Source organism: Jaculus jaculus, chromosome 2 (genome assembly GCF_020740685.1).
Source record: "Jaculus jaculus isolate mJacJac1 chromosome 2, mJacJac1.mat.Y.cur, whole genome shotgun sequence".
NCBI classification, from domain to species: domain Eukaryota; kingdom Metazoa; phylum Chordata; class Mammalia; order Rodentia; family Dipodidae; genus Jaculus; species Jaculus jaculus.
The window spans coordinates 212,788,945-212,794,705 of record NC_059103.1 but is presented as its reverse complement, the minus strand read 5'-3'; the positions used below and the strand labels follow the sequence as shown (position 1 = coordinate 212,794,705).

General features: G+C 46.2%; 1 non-coding gene and 1 pseudogene across 1 annotated transcript; both read right to left on the bottom strand.

Annotated features, from left to right (window-relative positions):
- Positions 1–2,150: 2,150 nt before the first annotated feature.
- LOC123458890 lies at positions 2,151–2,345 on the bottom strand. Its single transcript, XR_006635840.1, has one exon. It is a non-coding gene; the product is annotated as a U2 spliceosomal RNA (small nuclear RNA).
- Positions 2,346–4,466: 2,121 nt separating this feature from the next.
- LOC123458618 lies at positions 4,467–5,547 on the bottom strand (annotated as a pseudogene).
- Between the last annotated feature and the right edge of the window lie 214 nt (positions 5,548–5,761).

Sequence of the window (5,761 nt, the reverse complement as noted above, 5' to 3'; positions counted from 1 at the left end):
GTCCTGAATATCTTGAAATTCCCACTCATACTTTTCTATAAGTTTGTGTTTCTCTTTGTTGGACTGCATTAGGTCTGCCACCTGGTCTTCTAGCTTAGATATTCTGTCCTCTTCCTCATCCATCCTACTGGTGAGATTTTCTACAGAGTTTTTTATTTCATTAACTGTGTTCTTCATTGCTTGTAATTCTGACTGGTTTTTCTTTATTCTTTCTATTTCCTTATTTATGTCTTGTATTGCCTTCTTTATTTCATTAAATTGGTGTCCTTCATCTTCTTTGATTCTTTTGATTTCCTCTTTAAGTTCCTCTTTGACTCCTTTGATTTGTTCTCTGACTTCTTTGAACATATTTACAATCATTCTTTTGAACTCTTTCTCAGGCATTTCCTCTAACTCTTTCTCACTGGAGGACATTTCTGATGCATTAATACTTTTAGGTGGGTTTATATCGTCTTGCTTTTTAGTGTTTCTTGTGTTATAATGTATATATTTTTGCAGCTTGGATTAAGTTAATGCTTGGATTTTCTAGCTAGCTGTGTATTCTTAGCTGTATCAATTGATTTGATGTAATATATTTTCAGGTTAGGACCTTAAGGTGTTAGGTGTGGCTCTTAAGACTCTCAGAGTATCTACAAAGATGTTCTTAGGGGTTGAGTTTCCCTGCTATAGGAGTATTCAAGCAGGCTGAGTGGAATAAAATACAGGTAGATTCTAAAATTTAACTAAACACTGTACACATTCAATCAAAAACAGTCCCAAGTACGTATGCAAGAGTAGTTATTATAACGACCAGATCCTCTATCAACAAAGAGGTTAAGATTTCTGGTCTGTTGAGGGATCCAAGTCAGCTTGTGACCAAGTGAGACCCTTCCCTGGTGCAATACCAGTTACCTTGGATGATTTTGGTCTCAGTCAAGTTGCTGCCTGGGCCGTCGGGCTGCTATTCTGATTTCTGGAGCTGGGCACTGGCTTTTCCTGCAGGGCAAACCGAGCCTGGCAAGTGTGGCCCTGCAGATCAGCACCCCTGCTGCTGGAAATGCTGCTGCTCAAGCTGTCCCTGCTGGGACTGTAGCCACTGCTGCTGAAGGTGTTGCTGCAGGACCCACCACTGCTGCTGCCTCTGCTGCTGCTGTAGCTGCCACTGTTGGAGCCACCACTGCTGCTGAAGCTGCTGCTGCTGTGTCCACTGCCACTGCTCCCCCTGAAGCTGCTGCTGCTGAGTCTGCCGCTGCTGCCACTCCTAGGTCTGCTGCTACTGGGGCCGCTGTTACCTGTGCTGGAGCCGCTGATGTTGCTGCTGAACTCTGCTCCTGCTTGGGTCCCGCTGTTGGCGTGGCCGGGTCCCAGGCTGCTGCTCTGTTCGCCGGAGCTGGGCTCAGGCGGTGGGGGAGGGGAGGGAGCCGCAGCTGCTCTAGTTCTCTCGCTGCTCCACGTGTTCTTCTACCTCGCGGTCTGCTCCTCCGCTGCTCGCTGCCGCTCTCCCCTCATGTTCCCTGAGTTGCGGAGAGCGCGGTGTGAGGGAAAGCTCTGGCACCTGTCTTTTCCTGTTGCCTGAGCCGAGTCTGGCGGCTTTCTGGTGCGCCACGGCCGCGGCGGTTGGCCGAGCTGCCTGAGCCGCTTTTCCCGCCTGTGCAGGCTCTGGATGCTCTGGAACTCTTCTACTTCTCTGCTGCCACTTCAATTTCCTATACACCTCACTTTTTAGTAAAAGTGTGTATTTTGCTGAGTTTTTTTGGTCTTTTTCCCCCCCTAGGCTGCTTTGGCGTGGTACCTACGCCGCCATCTTAACCGGAAGTTGAAATTTTTATTAACATAAAACAATTTTATGTTTTATCCATGACCTAAATTTGATAAAACTTAAGCAAGCTATCCCAACATATTTTACCCTGAAAATTAGTTTTTATTTTTCTTAAAGTTTGTAAACAGTTTAAAATCCTTTAACTTTAGGCATGGTGTTTAGGTTTAGCCTGAATTTTTTTTTTTTTTTTTTATAATTGCAGACCTTTATTTATATACTTTAACATTCTGATCTAAGTACCACTCAAAAGGCATTTTTAACAAGTAATCATTGAAAAATTCCTTTCCAGTTCCTTTAATCAATTCATCTCACCCTATCATTAATTATCTTTCTTTTTTTTTTTATTCTCCCGAGGGGGTGCACCACTCTTTCCTAGAGGTACAGCAATACCAGGTCGATGTGTGGAGTGGATGGAGCAAGTTTCTATTCCAACTCTGAGCTCCAAAAATCCATTTAATATACTGTCCTCAGATAGAGGACATATCAGATATTAAACTGATAAGAAAGGATACTATACTTGATCTTAGCCAAAAGGCCGAGAAGCGATTAATTATCTTTATTATAAGGCTATTAAAAATTACACCAAATTTATTAATCCTATTACTAACAAGAAAGTAGTCTTAAAAAATTTTTTTTATTAGCATTTTCCATGATTATAAAAAATAGCCCATGATAATTCCCTCCCTCCCCCCAACACTTTCCCCTTTGAGATTCCATTCTCCATCACATTACCTCCCCATCACAATCATTGTACTTACATATAGAAAGTAGTCTTAATACAATCTTATGTCATTAATACCAATAACACACTTGGAAACGATTAGAAGTAACTAAGGCAAATTGTGTTGTTATCTTGAGGCAGGCTGTCTCAGAAGTCAGAGCAGTTGCCTCTTCCTTTTAAGTAACAGGACATTACAATCTTTTTAAAAAAAATCTGACAAATTATAAGTTACCTATTTAGAGGAAGTTTTTTTTTTTTTGTACAGAAAAAAAATTTATTGGAAATCTCTTGAATATATTTTGAAGTGTAGCTCTTATTTCCAAAGTACACTGAAGGAGGCTGGAGTAGGGGTCTTTGTCACCCAGAGGCAGATGACTGGTCCCAGCTACATCTGACTGGACCCAGCTACATCTGGGTGCTGCAGGGGTCAATCCAGAGCTCACCCCTGGCACTGTAGGGCTGAGGGGCACTGACCACTTCCAAGGTTGCTCAGCTCAGCTATCTGATCTCTTCCCAGATGGAGTCTGGGAGAAAGGCTGTTGCCCAGAGACCAGATTGGCAAGCAGAGGGCTGTTTTAGACAATGGTTAACAGGCCTTTCCATGCAAGGACTCAAGAGGGACAGTGGATGAGATGGTCATATCAATACTTGGCAGAGCCCTTTTCCCTCCTCAGTATTGGCCCTGGAGGCAAATCTGGTTCAGCAGGTTTTGAATGTGCCCTACTCCATAGACTATAAGACAAGTTGGTCTCCGGGGAACTTTCTTTGTAGCAGCAGAAGCATGCACAGGGGATGGACTCCCTGCCTCCCTAGAGCCCATTCTGGCCCTTGGAAGTCAGCCTTTGAGGTGAGAAGTGTTAATGCAGTTTACTAACAAGCATTTGAGAGCCACCAGCTCTGCTAACAGCTGCTGCCAAGGGAGACCCAGGAGGAACAGGAAGATTGGTTCTCTTGGCCAGGCCAGAGGTTTAGCTGGGACAGGAAAGATAGCGAGGCACTTGACTTACTCAAGCAACAATACCTGAAGGGTTAAATCAACCAGAAACCCAGCTTTGATTTCTCAACAGGGAACAAATCCAGATAGTAAATCCAGGGCAGTGTACAGACCTGAGACTAAAGGGAGGAAGGACAGCTCCACAGACCAGCTGAGACTTGGGACCAAGCAGTCCACTAGCAGGGGCTCTACATGCCTCACAACTCTTGACGAGTCATTACTTTTAACAAACCCAAGACTTCTTGGGCCGCCACAACAATCAGTGAGGATGCTCACCAGGAGCATGCAAATGTGCAAAGGAAAGCCTAGGCAGCTTTGAGTGCTTACCTTGCCAGCCCCTCTTTAAAAATTATTTGTGTGACATAGTTAATTCCAGGTCAGCCTGTATCAGAGTGAGACCCTATCTCAAAAAACCAAAAAATAAAAATAAAAAATATTTGTGTGGATGTGCATGCATATGCGTGCACCACAGCCACTTGCCACTACAAATGAATGGCAGACAGGCCTTTTTTTTTTTTTTTTGCTCCCAGCTTACATGGTTGGCTGAACTGAACTTGAGCTGGCACGCTTTGCCAAGCAAGTGCCTTCAACTGTTGAGCCACCTTCCCGGCCCCATTCTTGATCCCTCCTTCTATGAAACAGGAAGATCCTCAGAATACAAGCATGGATTCTGAGGAACCTCCACAGGAGGCCTCCATCCCAGGAAGACGACCTCTACCTTCCCCGAGTTAAACAGCTAGCTTCAAACATATTTTCTCTATAAAATATCTGATTTCTCTGAAATTAATAAATATTTACCATGCCCTATATCCAAGCAGCAGCAATTTGTGGGCGAGGGGTGTGTGTGAGGGGGAAGAAAATGTGTGACTAACAACATTTTAGGTAGGCCTTTAGAGACACAATCTTTAGGGCTTGTGGCTGGCTTTGTAGCTCTTGTCATTATGACCAGGTGAACCTGTTATATTTGCCAAGAATGAGGGCACTAGGGGAGAGGCAGAGGGAGAAGGGAGAAGAGGAGGGAAGGTAGAGAGGGAAGACAAAGGGAAGAGGAAAAGAGGGAGGGATGGCCCAGGAACTATGGATAACACCGAGAGCCAACAAGAGGCCTTCCTTCTCCCACCACAGACTCCTTAGTCTCCTTCATCTTTCTGTCTTGCCCAAGTCTCTGGGCCACCAGCTGGAATCTAAAATGGTTGGTGGTAAGGATGGACAGGCAGGGGCCAGCTGCAGGGCAGACCCAGGCAGGAGTCTGGTAGCAGAAGGAACTGGCTGACACCCTCTGTGAAGCATATGAGGATGGGTGGGGACACAGATGGTCTTGCTGAGGCTTGTTTGTTACAGCCAGTCTCCATCTCTAAGGCCAGAGAGTGAGTCCTCCCAAAGGCAGACACTGGGCCTGACTGTACCACAGAGACTCCAGGAGGTCCAAGAGCAGGGACTTCAGGGTTTCCATGGGGATCCATTCTGCCCTCCACCTGGCCAGGAGCAGCATGAGAGATGGGAACAGCTGAGGAGTGGGAGGTTCTCTGTCCCCTGGGACCACCGAAGGGGATGCGGCTGGTACTGAGGACACTTTTACTGCAGGGTTTCTACAAAGGCATCAAATTCTTGCACATTCTTCTCATGCACAGCCAGCTTCTCTGGTAATGAGTCCAAGTCTTCAGTCATGGACTGGGCTCCGATATCTATGGAGAGGCTACTCAGCTGAGGGGGAATTCTGAAATTCACGATAAAAGGTCCCCAAGTCCATTGGAAGAATGTCGTCTTTAGAAAAAGCCAGTTTAAAATCAATCATAACGAAGTCATCATGATTGTTGCCACTGCTAGCCCCACTGGAGCCACTGGAGTGCAGGCTGCCATGGAGAGGAGACATTGTCCTTGGAGACTCTGGGGGGTTCACCTGCTAGTAGGTGTGGCAGCACAATGGATCCCATCGGAAGGCGTGTGGGTCATCAGTCTCTCCTGGTCAGCCTGGGCACCATGGGCAGGCTGGTTAGGAGTAAATGGTACTCCACCTTCCTTCCCAGGAACCATTAGCCAGAGGTTTACTTAACGGGTCGCAGGTTTCCACAAGTCGTTCCACTGCCAGTAAGAAGATAGTCGTGAACCTTGAGTCCCTTTTTTTCACTAGTCAACAGTCACCTTCACCTGCGAAGCTATGAGCCAGACAGTGGCTTCGGGTTCTCATTACGGAGGCCAGGGCCTCAGGCCGGGCAACCGCGCCTCTCCGCCGAGGGTTCCGTGCTCC